The sequence below is a fragment of the Tursiops truncatus genome, chromosome 2 (assembly GCF_011762595.2).
Source record: "Tursiops truncatus isolate mTurTru1 chromosome 2, mTurTru1.mat.Y, whole genome shotgun sequence".
Classification (NCBI taxonomy): domain Eukaryota; kingdom Metazoa; phylum Chordata; class Mammalia; order Artiodactyla; family Delphinidae; genus Tursiops; species Tursiops truncatus.
Window position 1 is genome coordinate 154,414,366 of NC_047035.1, and position 19,784 is coordinate 154,434,149.

General features: G+C 37.1%; 1 long non-coding RNA gene across 2 annotated transcripts in view; it reads left to right on the forward strand.

The window, feature by feature from the left end:
- Positions 1-635: 635 nt before the first annotated feature.
- Positions 636-19,784, forward strand: part of LOC141277887 (uncharacterized) — a 48,083-nt gene continuing 28,934 nt past the window's right edge. For both annotated transcript variants that reach the window (XR_012329758.1, XR_012329757.1), the window contains exons 1-5: positions 636-762; positions 2,459-2,527; positions 4,746-4,884; positions 8,638-8,696; positions 9,212-9,337. This is a non-coding gene — a long non-coding RNA (uncharacterized lncRNA). The remainder of the gene's footprint in view (positions 763-2,458; positions 2,528-4,745; positions 4,885-8,637; positions 8,697-9,211; positions 9,338-19,784) is intronic.

A 19,784-nucleotide genomic window follows, 5' to 3' on the forward strand; every position in this document is an offset into this window, starting at 1 on the left:
TCAAAGAACACCCCAAGGGTACTCCTTTATTATACATTTTCATCAACATAGAAATACCAGTACCAATCCCTCATGGAGAGTGCTATCATCAAGTTCCAGAATAGCTCTGAAAAAATAGAAATGTGAAAATGAAATGTGATAGAAACTTTATTAATCGCCTCACCATTATATTATTGATGTGATATATTTATCAGACTAAGGCAGATCTCCAGAGATTACAGTACTGTGTTTAAGAACAGTAAGAATCCATTGTGTACTTAAACGAATCTTTAACTGTTTTCACAGATTTAGATTAAGTCGCATAGGCCTTTTGCCTGGTAACATGAGTAATACAATTAGGTACAGAACGCTCAGTGTACCAGTAAATGCTAGGGAGGCATGTGAACCTTCTCAATCCTGGAGAGTTTCATTTTCTTCAGGAGTTTGATGAGGGTTCCCACCTTTATGACTAATGATGATTCACCTACATCCATCTCTTAGGACAAGCTCCTAAGACCTGCAGCTGAAAACTCCCATTCTGGTTTTTGTTTCTATATGCATAGGGCCACTTCTCTTTGGCTCAGCTGATTTTACCACAACTATGGTGAAAAATTCCACACATGTCACCAGCCTCCTTCTGCTTTTCTTTCTCCTCAGCTGAGGAAGGTTGCCCAAACTTATTCAGGCAGGAAGTGTGAAAGGATTTAAGAAGCTTGGGTCTCATGGTATACAATATGACCAGTGAAGCCCATGTTCATGGACCCACTCATGCATCCTCCAGTGGTAAGTTGTTCCTCTGGTCCTATGATATGTTTATAGTATCCCATGCCTGTGGATCAGTCATTCCTTACATCTCTGGATAGTGAGACTGGCTAAGGCTCTGCTGGCAGGAAAGGCAAATGCATACGCAGAAGAGAGAGAGAATCTATCATTGTGAGGATGAACCACTGGCTGATCCAGGATGCAAGGGACCCAATAGAATCGACTCCAAGTGACTGGTTGGTTTCCTCATGAAATAATGCTATGTTGAGGACTCAGTTTTGGTATCTGTTCCTGGCAGTTCAGAAGTTCAATGGCAGCAGTAGTTAGATCAGTCTTGGTGAGTGAGGATCCATGTTGATGGGCCCATGAATAGTCTCCATCTCTGCTGCTGTGGCCACTCCCTTCATGTGTCCAGAGCTCTGGTTCTAGGGCTATAAGTGATGAAGACTGACCAATATGAACCAGCCAAGCATTTCCTCTACTGTTTGTTCAGTGCTGCTTATGGTGGGTGCTTGTGGGTGTGCTGTTCTCATATGTCCACTTGCATGCCTCTACCTAAGCCTTCTTGATTCTGATCTTCTAGTCCATTTCCTATAGGCCCCTGATCAGCTAGCTAGTTCACCAGCCAGCGGCCAGGAATACATATATTCTAACCTCAGGCCACTTCTTCCACAAAATATCACAAACTTATTGGCTTAAACAGAAATTTATTTCTCACAGTTCTGTAGGCTTGAAGTCCAAGGTCAGTGTTTCAGCAGGTTTGCTTTCTCCTGAGGCCTCTCTCCCTGAGTTGTAGATGGCCTCTTTCTCACTGTGTCTTCACACGGCCTTTTCTCTGTACATGCATGTCCCTGGTGCCTTTTTCCATTCTTACAAGGACACTAGTCCTATCAGATTAGGATTGTTTAACCTTAATTATCTCTTTAAATGCCCCATCTCCAAATACAGTCACACTGGGAGTTAGAGCTTCAACATGTGAAATTTTAGGGGACATAATTCAGCCCGTAACAAGGAGATAGGTCTGGAGAGGCACCTGTGACCTTATAGGGAAAGACCTCTTCCATATCAGTGCTCAGGGGGAGAGTGCTGCCTCCTACCATGGAAAGGTAGGTCACCTCTGCAAACATCAAAATCCCCAAGTACATCCACCCATGTGACCTCATTCCCCTTTTCAGGGTTTCAGGTTTTTCCAACCAGAACCTTGACTTTAACAAAACAGACCTGCCTTGCTAAAGGTCTCTGAAAGGTTGTCCCTCTTTTTCTCTAATACTCTGTTTCTCATCTATGTCTGCTCTTCACCTGAAGGGTATAAAGGCCTCTTTCTAAACTATTAAAAGCCCCCTTTGACTTTCACATTAGCTTCTATTTGTTCACAGCCTTTAGTTTCTCATTATTCCTCTGCAGCGCCGATATCATTTTGCAAAAACCTTGCAGTTTTGCAGTTCTTATGGGCATTGTTTCCCCCGTATCTTTCAAATGCCTGAATCGTCCAATCTGAGTCATTCCACCTTCAAGGGCATTTAGCTTGTTTTCCCATGTTATCACTCATGAAAGCTTTAACAATGAGTAATTTTCATCTTATTTCAAGGACTAATTATGCTCAATTATAACACCTGAAGCAATATTTTCCTTGCTACTTGGGCAGCGAGGGGACTAATTCTCAAGCACCAACTTACTGCCTTTTTGCTCACTCTTGGTATCACCTGTGTTAATTCAGGTCCTCCAAGCAGACACCAAGAAGAACATTCGATGCGCAGAGGATGTACTGGGAGAAACTCATATGAAGGTAAAGGGGAGGGGGCAGCAGGCAGAGAAGAGAGGGAGAAGGAGCGGCAAGAGTCTCACACCACAGCACACCTTGAAACAAGCTGGGGTCAGGAACGCGACTGGAGGTCCCGAGCCAAAGCTGCCCTCTAAGGATGTCTCTCATCCCATAGGAAGGGGCCACCGCTAGTGCCTCCACCATGCTTAGTCACTGTCTCCGCGAAGCCTGCCCGGGGAAGAAAGCATGTCTCCACATAAATGATGGCAGATCCACAGGATGTCAACCATGTACTCCCAACTGATTCTCTTTTCTCTTGGAAATGCATTTCTATGCCATGCATTTCCATAGCTGCCATGACATACTGCTTACCAGAAATTCACCTGATACACCAACATAAAAAGATTTATAGAGTAAGAAAAATAAGATGGAGATAAAATTAGTAGGCAAAAAAAGTCATAAAGTCTTGTAGGTCACAAAATATGCTGTGATATTTTAAGAATCAAAACAAGAAAGGAAGTATCATCGGTTATATAATTTAGTTTGGTCAACAAATATATGTAAGTTGTTCAGAGGAATTAAAACTATATCTAAAACTGAGATGTGAGATACAATCCAAAGATGAATTTTATTAGCTGTAACTAACATCTTCAAAAGACATGTGGAGTGACAAGCATAACTTGCCTGATATCATAAAGCTGGACTTCAGTAAAGTATACATGTAGCATATTTATAACAGTCTGATTTCAACAAGTGATAAAATGTAGAGTATCTGAAGAAATAAATTATCTAACTAGTGGTCTTCCATGAACATTACTGAAAAATATTGTATAGTGGCTGGAATAAAGTCTGTGCCGTCAATTAAGAGGATATATGCCTGACTTTACAAACAGCAAAGTAAGGGTCAAAAACATGCTTGAACCACTCATCTAAGCTTGGAGGTGTTGTTGAGGCAGTGTGGGCAAGCAGGGCCAACATTTTCTGAGATAGAAATTCTAGGTTCACACTAACAAATTGACAAGTGGACAATCAAAGCCTCTATGTCGTTGTTGTTTTTCTTTCCCTTAAGGCAAGGTTGCAATAACATTAACTTGAAAAATATTAAAGTGCTACTAAATTCATACTTTGAATGATGCACTTAGAGAATATGTAACTTCCAATAGTGTACCGTCCGGGTTTAATCCTTTAAAACAAACAGGATACAAAAAGTCCTCCCAGGCAATTGAATGGATTGAGTTATTCTGCAGAGTTGTTAACTATAAGCTGAAGGACACTTACCAAAAATTATTTTGACCTTGGCATACTTCATTTTAAATAATTATTTCTAACAGTAACTATGTAGAAGTGCCAGTTATCTCTTATTTCTCTTAAAAATACCCCTAATTTCTCTTAAAGCACCCAACTGGATGCTTTTACTGTTTCTGTTTTCTAAGGGGACAGAGAAGGACTTCTTAGTTCATCCAAAAATGATATCAAATCACTAAGGTTCATAAAACTAAAGGAGGGTGGGAACATACCTCTCTTAATTCCAAATGGAAATATTATCCAGTAAATTGGGAAATCATCCCTTCTGACACCGATTCTCATCATATTATTAAGGTAATATTTAATTTTAGTATCAAAAGCCAGAAGGTTAATGTGATTTTACAATGGATTTTTCAAGTCATGGATTTTTTTCAATCATCATCATAGTAAAATTAATAATGAAAATCTACCATTTATTATGTATTAGGCACTGTGTTAACCACATCAAGGAATCTTTCTTTCTCAACAATTATATCAGATAAGTAACCTTGCACCCATTTTATAAAAGAAAAACCAGAAACATATCTTTATCAAGATATGTTCTGAGGGTAATAGCCTGAAAGTGGTAGGTCCAGGAGTAAGTTCTATCCAGGTCAAAATCCTGTGCTTTTTCTCTATTCCTATATCTGCCATTCTAAGACGTCATAAATATAAGGACATTTAGGGACAAATATATTATTTTGCTTAACAAAATCCCTACATGTTTCTAACTATATATTCTGGTTCATGTTGACTTCAGATTATTTTATGGAATTATTTAATTTCCCAAAGATAGCTCCATTTTGCAATAATTTTTTAATTGTGGCAACATTATTTTTTGCCATCCTTCATAAAATTACCATCCATTTTATGATTTCAGGCCAGAGGAATGCCCAAGCCATCCAATAAAATATTTCTGTTTGATAAATTATTATTTTATTTTTGATAAATTATATAGGTCATCATGATATGGATGTCCATCTCAATCAGTATCCGTTGTGGCCTGCTGCTCTCCGAAATAAGCTGACCTGTGTGAAATCTATCTTAACTAGCCACCCTCTGTCGAACTGCCAGTAGCGGATGTTTTCATCCTCTAGGTAAAAAAGCGTTTTTTTCCTCCTGCAAATGAGTTTAAATTCAAAAGATGCCAAAACATGGCTCATCAGTCATACAGATGGTATTTAACTAGACCCTGTACCTTGACACACTTTCCTTCCTGCAACAGATGATTAAAGAGATTAAAATGAGCACAGTGAGAAACACACTACCCCTTACAAGTTAGTACTATTTGTGTAAAATCTGTAACTTTTTTCTCATTCTCTTCACTGCTGAGAAGAATCTGGAGGATCACTGTTTGCTTTGTCTTGACAATTGCCTAAAAGCATCTATTTGTTATGTTAGCGAACTTTAATATGAGTAGAGTTTTTTGGTAATGTCTTTCATGTTGACATTTCTTTCATGATTGATACTTCTCTCCTGATTCATAATACTCCTACCTACTTAGAGCACTAAGCCTGATTATGTACATGTACACACTTGATAATCTGTTTGAATGTGCTCTGTGGTGTATCTGGTGATGACTAAGACTGTTCTTCCCTACAAAAGAAAAGGAACAAATCTCCAGGAGTTTACACTTTATTTTGGCTTATGCCCTACCTGCTAATAGTCAAGTGCAAGGAGGCAATATTTTGAAAGTTGGGGGGTTTCCAATATGTATAGTAAAAATGTTTCAAACTGTGCCCCACAAATCCCTAGAAATTCTCTGAATACCTCATTTGTAGGTATTTTATATGTTACCTCACATATAAACAATGTTTCATTTCATACAGCAGTGATAAGTTATACAAATATATAAATGTATATACAATTTTTAAAATATAAATACCATTCTACTTTTACAGATGAGGAAAGTAAAACTCCGAGAAATTAAGCAACTTGCTAAAGTCACATAGCTAGTAAGTTTTAGATCCAGGAATACAGCCCATAACTATTTTACTCTAAAGTTTCAAGATAAATAATCCTTAATAATCACTGTCTTCCAAATAATGTTTACATGCAGGGTTGTAGCAAAGATTAAAATTAAAAAACCATAATAATTTTATAAAAAATAAAATAATAATGGTATTAATTTTACTTAAATGTTTACCAGTGCCACTGTAAGCTACTTAATGATTTTGCATTTGGAGAGACGATGTATCTAGAAAAATAAAGTTTATAACATAAAATATATTACCTTCACAAAGCACAAAGTATCACCAGAGTTGAAAGGAGGAAGAGAACACGTTTCGATGGGCAAAAGTTATGCAGAAAAGTCACTTTTAAAGCTAGGCCTTGAAACGTAGGTGAGATTCCAAAGGGAGTGGATGCAGAGAGTAAAGAAATTTTCCAGAGGGCAAAGGAACTTAATGAATTATGATTTCCATAGGCTCATTTCAATAATTTATAGGATATTTCAATTCCCTTTGCCCACTAGCACGGTTCATCTAAATTAAGTGCTCTTTAACACTGTGACTTATTAAAAATCATAATAAAGAAAGAAATCCTGATTAATTATGTATGTGGAACAGATATAAATGACAACAACCCCCAAGGCAACATTTTCAGCCCTGGAGAAAAATATAAAGAACATATGCTTTATCTTTAGGATGGGTGTGGTATAATAAGTAAAACACTTCTAATGTGCTTATAGATCATAGTTACACATGCCCCCTGTTTTTCCACCTGAGCATTAGGGGAGGGGCTGGAAAATTAGGTTAGGTCTCAGGTTCTCATTAGGGGAGATGGATTTAGCACCAACCACAAACCCCCAGTTTAGGGCCAGGGTTCTGACATTCTATTCTTCTCCCAAAGCCCGTCTTCCTTGTCTACCAGTCTATCCTGTGTCCCTCTCCTCCAGCAGATCAGGAGCATGGGGTCAACATCAACTGGATTATTCCCTCTGAAGATTCAGAATCAACTACCTTATCTTACTTAAAGTGACATGTTTAAACGAGTTGATCGTGCTTTAAGCTGGACTAGTCCACTGAGCAATACAGTCCATGTGAGGGTTTTAAGCTGCAAATAAGGGGAACGGAGGATATTGAAAAGGCAAAGAGAAGACATTAAACATTTTTGTGCAGGGGGATTCCTAATTAGAAAGTTGAAATAGGAAAATTAACTACAGTCTGTCATCGTTAACACATACGTTTAGGAGGTGGTGGACTGCAAGGCAGGGTGAATGCCTCCAGGAAGGACCGCCAACAGGATTTAGCCACTCACGAGGGGACTAAAAGGAGTTGATGAAACACGTGTGACTTTCCCTTCCCTTTCACCGAGGAAGGCCCTCTATGCCCAGCTTCTCAGTCACTCCCACAGCTGCAACTTCATCCCTCTGCTACTCTGGGGCCTGTAACCCATCCCCCTGCAAACTCTTAGTTTTACACCAGTCTGGCCACCTGTATTTTTCCATTCCTATACCAGGTTACAACCATGGAGACTACCATCATGACAAATGAATGGTCTCAACCTGCAACTGGACCCCCCCCCCACCCCCGACAAGGACCATGTAGAAGAACTTGTTTTAATCTTATCAGCTCCCTCTCTCAGACCCAACAATGACTCATTCAAATGTCCACCACTCTCCCCTATACCATTTAGTCAGCATCTCTCAGAATACTTTTAGCCAAAGACCTCAAATTTACTTAACAGGGAAAACATCAGCCATCTGTCAAAGCTCCGTTTGGCTTCCTATACCCTAACTGCAAAATGAATTCTTATCACAATGGCCTCTTTCCTCTTATAACTAAAAAATAAAACAACTCTCTTTCCTCTTTCCAAACCAGTACTTGGAATAAGACTAGCCTTTGGCTAAGGGTGTGAGTAGATCCTTTCATATGGCCCCAAATGTGCAGACAGGAGTTTCCATTAAGAGAAATATGACTCAGTACAGGGGATCATTCTTCTCCTGGGCACCCAAGTGGACCAATTATAAAAGTTTCAAGGGCAGAGAGGAGGGGAGGAACTAACACTTCAGTGCATAATATAATTCTCCACTGGAAAGCAGTTGCCTTGTACATAGTAAAACATTGAGCAGTTTGAAGAACGTATGTTTCTTCTGGTGGTGAGCATTACTATCTCTGAGAAAGCCTGTCTTAAATAAAGAAAGTTCTCTCTGTCTGTGTGTGTGTGAGAGTGAGAGACAGAGACAGACAGAGACAGAGACAGAGATAGAGACAGAGACAGGGATTGATTCACAGGCCTCACTAAATAATCGGAAGGAAAAAAAAAATTCTCTAACATGCACTGTGAGAAGGGGGCTATGAAAAGCTCATGCCCACGTACGATCGCTCTTGAGATTTGTACCGTCCACATCTCACAGGCCTCTCTTTTTCCAATGTCTGCTTTTTCTATAAATAATTCTTCAGAAATTATACCCACCCCATGACTAACATACACAAACCATTACTACTGATTGCATATCACAGACCAAGAGCCATGTTTTTCTCAGGATGATATTAATTTCTATGATTTGGGGGAGGGATTTGTTGAAAGGTGACTGCGTGGATGGGGAACCACATGGAAATGTTGGGGAAGAGGTATTCCTGAGAGGAAAGACAGATGGGAACTGTGTCAGGAACTGGGGTGTGCCCACCAGAGAACTGTCTGTAAAGACACTGCACTTCCAGTGTATTGCTTTGAACAATGGGGAAAGTCATGTTTATCACAGTCTTAAGGATTTTCTTCCTTATACTGTAATTCCTTCTAGTTAACCGCACCCTCCATTAAATGTCATACTTTTGTAAAGCCTTATGTGGTGGTGGTATAAAGAAACACTGGGAATGCTGCTTACCCCACATTTCTCTCTCTTTTAGCCCCTCCATCACACTGAGTAGGCTGTACCTTGGAATTTCAGGTGGTGGAAAGCAGTAAGGTAAGCATGCTAAGAAAATATATATACATAATCTAAATAGCTTTATATCAATAAAAGAAATTGGATTTATAGTTTAAAACTTTCTGACAGGGGTACTCTGGGACCAGAGGTCTTCAAAATGAATTTAAACAAACTTGAAGAAATAATACCAGTTATACTCAAACTGTTCCGTAAAATCAAAGAGGGCATGTCACCCAACACATTCAATGACATCAGAATTATTGTAATTTGAAAATCAGTCAAAATCATTAAAAAAGAAAAATACAAACCTATAACCCTCACACACAGACATAAATTCTTAACAAAATTTTAGGAAACTGAATGCAAAAATAAGTAAACAGGATAATATATATTAAGTAAGTAGAGTTTACCCCAGGAATGGCAAGATTGGCTCAATATTATGAAAGTCAATCCATGTAACTTATCATGTAAGTAGACTAAAAGAGAAATGTGATCTGGTCATCTCAATAGATGCAGAAAAAGTATCTGACAAGATCTAACATCTTTTCTGATAGAGTTTGAAGAAATCCTCAGTGCACAAAGATCAGAGGGAATTTTTCAACCAATGAAAGGATCACAATGAAACCACCTTCAGCTAAAATTATACTTAATTTTAAAAGGCCATTAAGATGAGGAATAAGGTAAGGATGCTTGTTTTCACCATTTCTATTAAATGGAGGTTCTATTTTATTACTGGAGGTTTTAACTAGGGCAATAAGGCAATATAAATAAATATCCAGAGAGGAACTATGTTTATTCATAGATAATCGTTTCTATGGAAAATCGTACGGAATCCACAAAATAAATCTCCTACGTGCAAATATATATATATATATATATGTATATACATCAGAATCTGTTGAAAACATGACTTTCTCAGTCACCATGACACATCAAGAGTCACTGGAGGGACTTCCCTGGTGGCTCAGTGGATAAGACTCCGCCTGCCAATGTAGGCAACACGGGTTCGATTCCTGGTCCAGGAAGACCCCACATGCCACAGAGCAACTAAACCCGTGTGCCACAACTACTGAGCCAGCATGCCGCAACTACTGAAGCCCACATGCCTAGAGCCTGTGCTCCACAACAAGAGAAGCCACTGCAGTGAGAAGCCCATGCACTGCAAGGAAGAGTAGCCCCCTCTCGCCACAACTAGAGAAAGCCCACACGCAACAACAAAGACCCAACACAGCAAAAAAAATAAAAATAAATCTTAAAAAAAAAAAGAGTCACTGGTAGGTCGCATATGGGATTTTCACTGTCTCAGCTCAAGATGGCACATGTATCATTTCTACCCACAGTCCATTGGCCACGACTAGTCTCATGGCCCTGCCTGGCAGCAAGTTGAGATGTTGAATGTGAGAAAAAGATGCAATGTTTAGTAAGCATCTGTCTACCTTATATTTCTTTGTGTCCAGACAATGTCTTGCTTCCTATTGAATCCCTAGTATTTAGCCAAATGCTGGCACTATTCAGTGTTCCGTATGGTTTTTTTCATCAACTAATAAATGCAGAACTAATAAGAATCATTCCCCAGTTGAGCTCAATGGGAAAAGTTTCTGAAATGACTGTGATGTTATATTTGTGTGTAATCGGAAAAAAAAAATTGGGGGGACAAAGAGGATTGATTTTAAGGAAAATATGAGGAATCTTAGTTTTAAATCTGTAGAGCTGAGGCACTGGCAGGCTATCTAGGTAGAAATACTGCGTTATGTGTCAGGAGAAGATCAGGAATTGAGGTTAAGTCACCAAAAGAGGTGATAATTGCAACTGGGGTGGGTGTATACAACTGCCAAAGTTACAGGACTTACAAAAGCTGCTGGTTCAAATGTATTGTCAAGTGAAGCAGTTGCTTGTGCTTGCTATTGGTACTGAAATGTACTAACTATTCACAAATGAAATATAATTTGCCTTTATTAAAAATGATGAAGTGCCCTTGAGAATAGACTTTTTCAGATACACAATATTTATGAAAAAAATGATTTATCTTTAGCATTCCCTGATTAACGCCACTTGACTGGGATCACTCCCTCACTCAGCATTTCAAACACTTATTCTTTATACCAAAGCTAATTTGTGCTTGTTTGTATATTGCTTGGTAAAGTGTTTTAAAACCATGCCTGTATGTGTGCTATCTACCCAAAACTAATTTTCAGTTTCTAAGACTTTCTTTTCTTTTCTTTTTTCAGTTTTATTCCATTTTAAATCTTTTATCAGGGTTACTTAGGTGCCAGGTACTATTGTAGCACTTGACAAATTTGTCACTTAATTATTCTATTGAGGTTGCATATTTATTTTAAACAAGAATATCACAGAAATGGTATACTCTGCTCAGTGTATCTTATTAGGATATACATGATGTCGATATGTCTTATTAGTGGTGAAGTTAACCTTGATCATATCATTAAGGTATCTTTGGCTGAGTTTTTCCATTGAAAATATACTATTTTTTCCCATTGTAAAACACGAATGATTTAAGACTATGTAAGTATCCTGTCTCTCCTGAAACTTTTGCTCACTAATTCTGATTCCATTAGTAGCTCTGACCTGAAATAGTTATTATTCTGGCATTCTAATGGTGATTTTCTGATTAGTTGGAATCTTTCATAAGGAAGAGCTGTGTCTTATCCCCCATTTATTTCAGTATGGAATTATAGATATTTATTCTATTTATGGGTTTTAATCTATTACTCCTATTATTTTTGTGGCCCAAAATGCTCCAGTCTGGGGGCACTGGGAGCTCTTTCAGTTTGCCTCCTGTGCCCCTTTGACACATTCCCTGTTTCATTTTTGGGGTTTTTTTTTTGTTGTTGTTGTTTTAGGGTATTTTTTGTTTTGTTTTGTTTATGAGCATGTTCTTACTTTTTGTCATCACAGGATGCTCCAGGCTCATCTGCCAATTTTTTTCTGCCCCAGATCTGGAATATACCACTTCTTCAGGGTTTCTTTTACTGGCAAATGGGACTTAGACACCAAGATCTGGCAGCATGATATGCTCATTGCTATTGAGGTGCCATTGCTTCTAGGCCTTCTTTATTTGCGAAGCTTAGGAAATGTTTCTGCATTTACTAACTCATACACATCTCTTTATTTTTACATGCATGTATATATATATAACTCTATGCCTGTCTATCTACTATCTATCTACCTATTAAAAAATAATGTGTTAATTCTGATGCCTCCAATTCAAATCTAACATAAAGAGTTAATTCTAGCCTTTTTTCTTTTCTTATATTTTACTTCTTTCTCCAACAGCAAGGATTCTGGCTCTATTTTCTACAGTAAATTTACTTAGTTGCTGAATCTTAGTGCCCCCCGCAAAAGTTTTAGAATTGCTAACTCATAACTCTTGTGAGAAATTATTTCTGATTTGAATAGGGAATTGGTTTACAGTGCTTTCTGCCTTTAGGCTTAAATTATTCAAAGTGTTTTCCAAAGTTACATAGGTTCTTTTTATTCTATGTTTACCTTTATTGTATTATTGTTGTTTATTTGTAGCACAGTTACTTCGCTTGTTATAGTTTGTATTCTGTTTGGTGTTTTCCACATCCTGCTTGATCTTTTAAAAATTTACATACAGTTATATTCACTCTTTGTGGTATATGGTTCCACTGGTTTCAACAAATGCAGAGAATTGTGTATCCATTACCACAACTGTGATACAGAACAGTTCAACCAATCAAATAAACACTTCTGTGCCATCCCTTTTTAGTAAATGCCTCTCTCCCCTCCAACCCTTGGAAACTACTGATATATCCTACTGTTGTCCATCCCATAATTTTGCATACGGACTTTTGGATCTGGCTCCTCTCACTTAGCAACATACATTTAAGATTCATTATGTTTTCACATGAACCAATTGTTTGTTTTTATTATTCAGTAGGATTCTATTTTATGCATGTACTCCAGTTTGTTTATCCATTCACTAGTTGAAGATTATCTTGGTTGTTTCCAGTTTTTGGTGATTGTAAATAAAGCTGTAATAAACATTCATATACAGGTATTTCGTATGAGCACAAGTCTTTTCTCTTGGGAAAATGTTTAGGAGCAGGAGGGCTTAGTCTTATGGTAATTGTATGTTTACCTTTTCAAGAAATTGTCAAAATGTTTTTCACAACGGCTGTACCATTTTTCATTTTCCCTAGAAAAGTATGAGAATCCCAGTTGCTCTGGACCAGTTTACTTTGCAGAGTTTAGTGTAATTTAGAAAGTTTAATGGTATTTATTGTAATCAACTCAATTTTTGAATATTTGATTAGAGTCTAAAAAATGAGGAGAGGTGCTGCAAATTTGACACCTATCTACTGTTCAATATGATAAAATCATACGGCAAGTTTTTTTGAGGATAATAAATTATGCCCTTAGTAGTCTGCTAAAGATAATTCAGGATCAAAAACAAATTGATTTCATAGGATAGACTATGTCTCTAATTCCACACTTTAATGTGGTAAAAACAACTTTGGAGACCATGGATGAAATATGATCAAGTAAGGTATCACTAGAGTTGGTTTATTAAAAGTTTTTTTTTCTTCTTTAGAAAAAAGGCACAAACAGCATTTTAATAATTGGAAAAAAGAAATTTCAACAGATGTTTTTAAAGAACAATTCTCTTGATTTTTTTTTTAAGAACCCAAACCTATAATTTTATTTTTCGAAAGACAGCATAAATTGTTTTTTAAAAATCTTTAAAATTTTATTTTTAAATTAACATGCATTAATTGAACTCTTTTTGTTTGTTTGTTTGTTTATACTGCAGGTTCTTATTAGTCGTCAGTTTTATACATATCAGTGTATACATGTCAATCCCAATTGCCTAATTCAGCAAACCACCAGCCCCACCACACTGCAGTTTTCCACCCTTGGTGTCCATACTTTCTGACTTATTTCACTCTGTATGAGTCTCTAGATCCATCCACATCTCAACAAATGACTCAATTTCATTCCTTTTTATGGCTGTGTAATATTCCACTGTATATATGTACCACAACTTCTTTATCCATTTGTCTGTCGATGGGCATTTAGGTTGCTTCCATGACCTGACTACTGTAAATAGTGCTGCAATGAATATGGGGTGCATGTGTATTTTTGAATTATGGTTTTCTCTGGGTATATGCCCAGTAGTGAGATTGCTGGATCATATGGTAATTCTATTTTTAGTTTTTAAAGGAACCTCCATACTGTTCTCCATAGTGGCTGTATCAATTTACCTTCCCACCAACAGTGCATGAGGGTTCGCTTTTCTCCACACCCTCTCCAGCATTTGTTGTTTGTAGATTTTCTAATGATGCCTATTCTAACTGGTGTGAGGTGATACCTCATTGTAGTTTTGATTTGCATTTCTCTAATAATTAGTGATGTTGAGCAGCTTTTCATGTGCTTCTTGGCCATCTGTATGTCTTCTATGGAGAAATGTCTATTTAGGTCTTCTGCCCATTTTTGGATTGGGTTCTTTGTTTTTTTAATATTGAGCTGCATGAGCTGTTTATATATTTTGGAGATTAATCCTTTGTCCGTTGATTCGTTTGCAAATATTTTCTCCCATTCTGAGGATTGTGTTTTCATCTTGTTTATGGTTTCCTTTTCTGTGCAAAAACTTTGAAGTTTCATTAGGTCCCATTTGTTTACTTTTGTTTTTATTTCCATTACTCTAGGAGGTGGATCAAAAAAGATCTTGCTGTGATTATGTCAGAGTGTTCTTCCTATGTTTTCCTCTAAGAGTTTTATAGTGTCCGGTCTTACATTTAGGTCTGGAATCCATTTTGAGTTTATTTTTGTGTATGGTGTTAGGGAGTGTTCTAATTTCATTCTTTTACATGTAGCTGTCCAGTTTTCCCAGCACCACTTATTGAAGAGACTGTCTTTTCTCCATTGTATATCCTTGCCTCCTTTGTCATAGATTAGTTGACCATAGGTGCATGGGTTTATCTCTGGGCTTTCTATCTTGTTCCATTGATCTATGTTTCTGTTTTTCTGCCAGTACCATATTGTCTTGATTACTGTAGCTTTGTAGTATAGTCTGTAGTCAGGGAGTCTGACTCCTCCAGCTCCGTTTTTTCCCCTCAAGACTGCTTTGCCTATTTGGGGTCTTTTGTATTTCTGTACAAATTTTAAGATGATTTGTTCTAGTTCCATAAAAAATGCCATTGGTAATTTAATAGGGATGGCATTGAATCTGTAGGTTGCTTTGGGAAGTATAGTCATTTTCACAATATTGATTTTTCAAATCCAAGAACATGGTATCTCTCTCCATCTGTTGCTATCATCTTTAATTTCTTTCATCAGTGTCTTATAGTTTTCTGCATACAGGTCTTTTGTTTCCCTAGGTAGGTTTATTCCTAGGTATTTTATTCTTTTTGTTGCAATGGTATATGGGAATGTTTCCATAATTTCTCTTTCAGATTTTTCATCATTAGTGTATAGGAATGCAAGAGATTTCTGTGCATTAATTTTATATCCTCCTACTTTACCAAATTCATTGATGAGCTCTAGTAGTTTTCTGGTGGCATCATCAGGATTCTCTATGTATAGTATCGTGTCATCTGCAAACAGTGACAGTTTTACTTCTTCTTTTGCAATTTGTATTCCTTTTATTTCTTTTTCTTCTCTGATTGCCATGGCTAGGACTTCCAAAACTATGTTGAATAATAGTGGTGAGAGTGGACATCCTTGTCTCGTTCCTGATCTTAGAAGAAATGCTTTCAGTTTTTCACCATTGAGAATGATGTTTGCTGTGGGTTTGTCGTATATGGCCTTTATTATGTGGAGGTAGGTTCCCTCTGTGCCCACTTTCTGGAGAGTTTTTATCATAAATGGTGTTGAATTTTGTCAAAAGCTTTCTCTGCATCTCTTGAGATGATCATATGGTTTTTCTTCTGCAATTTGTTAATATGGTGTATCACATTGATTGATTTGTGTATATTGAAGAATCCTTGCATCCCTGGGATAAATCCCACTTGATCGTAGTGTATGATACTTTAATGTGTTGTTGGATTCTGTTTGCCAGTATTTTGTTGAGGATTTTTGCATCTATATTCATCGGTGATATTGGTCTGTAATTTTCTTTCTTTGTAGTATCTTTGTCTGGTTTTCGTATCAGGGAGATGGTGGCCTCATAGAATGAGTTTGGGAGTGTTCCTTCTTCTGCAATTTTTTGGAAGAGTTTGAGAAGGATGCATGTTAGCTCTTCTCTAAATGTTTCATAGAATTCACCTGTAAAGCCATCTGGACTTCTCTTTGTTGGAAGATTTTTAATCATAATTTCAATTTCATTACTTCTGATTGGTCTGTTCATATTTTCTGTTTCTTCCTGGTTCAGTCTTGGAAGGTTATACCTTTCTAAGAATTTGTCCATTTCTTCCAGGTTGTCCATTTTATTGGCATAGAGTTGCTTGTAGTAGTCCCTTAGGATGCTTTGTATTTCTGTGGTGTCTGTTGTAACTTCTCCTTTTTCATTTCTAATTTTATTGATTTGAGTCCTCTCCGTCTTTTTCTTGTTGAGCCTGGCTAATGGTTTATCAATTTTGTTTATCTTCTCAAAGAACCAGCTTTTAGTTTTATTGATCTTTGCTATTGTTTTCTTTGTTTCTATTTCATTTATTTCTGCTCTAATCTTTATGATTTCTTTCCTTCTGCTAACTTTGGGTTTTGTTTGTTCTTCTTTCTCTAGTTCCTTTAGGTGTAAGGTTAGATTGTTTACTTGAGATTTTTCTTGTTTCTTGAGGTAGGCTTGTATAGTTATATACTTCCCTCTTAGAACTGCTTTTGCTGCATCCCATAGGTTTTGGATTGTCGTGATTTCATTGTCATTTGTCTCTAGGTATTTTTTGATTTCCTCTTGGATTTCCTCAGTGATCTCTTGGTTATTTAGTAACATATTGTTTAGCCTCCATGTGTTTGTGGTTTTTACATTTTTTTCCCTGTAATTCACTTCTAATCTCATAGCATTGTGGTCAGAAAAGATGCTTGATATGATTTTAATTTTCTTAAATTTACTAAGGCTTGGTTTGTGACCCAAGATGTGATCTATCCTGGAGAACGTTCCGTGCGCACTTGAGAAGAAAGTGTAATCTGCTGTTTTGGGATGGAATGTCCTATAAATATCAATTAAATCTATCTGGTCTATTGTGTCATTTAAAGCTTGTGTTTCCTTATTTATTTTCATTTTGGATGATCTGTCCATTGGTGTAAGTGAGGTGTTAAAGTCCCCCACTATTATTGTGTTACTGTCGATTTCCTCCATTATAGCTATTAGCAGTTGCCCTATGTATTGAGGTGCTCCTATGTTGGGTGCATATATATTTATAATTGTTATATCTTCTTCTTGGATTGATCCCTTGATCATTATGTAGTGTCCTTTCTTGTCTCTTATAATATTCTTTATTTTAAAGTCTAGTTTATCTGATATGAGTATAGCTACTCCAGGTTTCTTTTGATTTCCATTTGCATGGAATATCTTTTTCCATCCCCTCACTTTCATTCTCTATGTGTCCCTAGGTCTGAAATGGGTCTCTTGTAGACAGCATATATATGGGTCTTGTGTTTGTATCCATTCAGCAAGCCTGTGTCTTTTGGTTGGAGCATTTAATCCATTCACGTTTAAGGTTAATTATCGATATGTATGTTCCTATGACCATTTTCTTAATTGTTTTGGCTTTGTTTTTGTAGATCCTTTTCTTCTCTTGTGTTTCCCACTTAGAGAAGTTCCTTTAGCATTTGTTGTAGTGCTGGTTTGCTGGTGCTGAATTCTCTTAGCTTTTGCTTGTCTGTAAAGCTTTTGATTTCTCCATTGAATCTGAATGAGAGCCTTGCTGGGTAGAGTAATCTTGGTTTAGGTTCTTCCCTTTCATCTCTTTAAGTATATAATGCCACTTCCTTCTGGCTTGTAGAGTTTCTGCTGAGAAATCAGCTGTTAACCCTATGGGAGTTCCCTTGTATTTATTTTTCATTTTTCCCTTGCTGCTTTCAATAATTTCTCTTTGTCTTTAATTTTTGCCAATTTGGGATGCCCTAAATCATGATGGTTGGGGCTTCAGTTTTGTGAAAGCTATAATTATGTCTTCACAGCAGCATTTTTTCTCATCTTGGCTCCAAGGTCCCGCTATAGAGACCAGCACCGTGCCTGATTTTTCTGTTATACCTTCCAGTTGTCTTTTCCTTTCTTGTAGCCTCCACAAATCCTAGAAACATAGAACAATCTATGCTTGTTACCTTAACAGCTTACATTTATAAAATTAGTCTGAGAAAATATCTGAACTGGACTTGCTAACAGTCTCTAAGTTCTTTATGTGGTATGTTATTTTTAAATATTGTATTCTTTCTTATTTTCTGAGCCCTGGGTACTTTGGTTCACAGGACATGCAGTCAGATCTAGTTACTAGATCAACTTAGTTTATGTGATCATTTTCTCAATTCCTTATCTACTACAATTATGCACCCCAGTACCTCTGTTCTAGTTAAAATAGTACTTTTTATGTTTTTGATCATGGCAAACTGCTTACTAAATATTCAATGAACTCTTTGTTTTCTTTGTTTCTTTCTTTCTTTTTTGGTCTTGGTTGGGAGGGGTTCTTTCTTTTTTTTTGGTCTTGGTCTTTTCTTTTTTTTTTTTTTTTGGTTTTGGTCTTTAATTCAAAACCTATAATACACAGCTATAATGAGAGTGATGAGAATAAGGAGTAAGGCTCTCTGGGTGTATATAAATGCTTACAGATACATAGAGGTGTCACAAGTCATAACCTCAGCCCTTACCTGGGTAGTGTCTACAACATGAAAAATAATGCAATAGACATCCTAATTAATAAGGTTTTACTAAGTGCTCTATTTTGAGGATAATTTATTTCATAAGCACAGTCTTCATTAATGTTTTTATGGCCCACGATTAAATGAAATGTGAAAACTTAAACCCACATGCCTTGTGCAATATGTAAGAAACAATTTCCATGCAGTCACCCTGATCACACTCAATACCTAATCGGGGGATGGCATCTGTATAGAGACAGGGGCTGCTGGGAAGTCAACTAGCTGAGAAGTACTCTCTTCATGCACAGCTAAAACAGACCCTGGTAAATTAATAATTTTGTTGAAACAATTTGCTGACCCAAATATTTAATATTTGCACAGGAGGAAGCAGAGTATCAAAGAGGTTAATTGATACCCAAAGCTACGCACTTAAAAAGAGGTAGAACTGAAACTGGAATTAAGAGCTTTAAGACACTGAGCATGCCTGGCTATCCAAGCCAACTTGGGCTCAACTATGCAGCCACAGGCACTATTGCTTGTGATGACAAATTTCCCCCTTTTGTCTTAATCAGAAAGCTTCCGAGCTGCATTCTGGCTGCTAAGTGAGTCACTCAGTGAATATCTGAGGTTTAATGCTTTAACATGGAGCACAGTGTTTTTAAAAGTCATTCCTGAAATAATGACTGCTGTATGCCAGTACAGTCAAGTTACGTGAGCATCTGAAAATCTAAACTCTGCTTAATTAGCCTGTGTTTCCCTAGTGTACAAGGAATGAGAAAGTTCTATTGTCTCTGAGTGAGTCGGCACTTTGAACAGTAGCAGTTGTTGGAATGAGAACATTAAGAATGAGGCACTCTTGGACTCGAAGACAGATGAGCCCATCAGAGCTCTGACTCTTCTATTCATAAATGAGAGAAATTGAAAAAGCTCATGTTGTTTATGTATATGTCTCCAGTAATATACAAATTAATTATTTTAGAAATTTTATCTCTATGGTTTTCCTCAAAAACCTATTCCATAAACATGTGCTGATTTCTTAGAATAGGACTTGAGATGCTACTCAGTGGTTTCAGAAAAGTATAGCTTCCTTTGCTTTGTTTGAGATGGAACAAAAGCAACATGGAGTTATGACGTTTAGAACTGCTCCTTCTGCCACGAATAACTATTAGGGTTAGTTTTTTTTTTTTTTAGTTGGTAAAATTGATGAGATTTAGGGACCATATTAGGGAAGGAATGATTGCAAGGCATTAAAGTTAAGTGGAGAAACAGGGTTCTGAAATAATTCAATCTGAAATGAAGAGTCCTGCAATAATCCTCTCCCCTGATCCTTACTGAGGAGAGAAACAATTG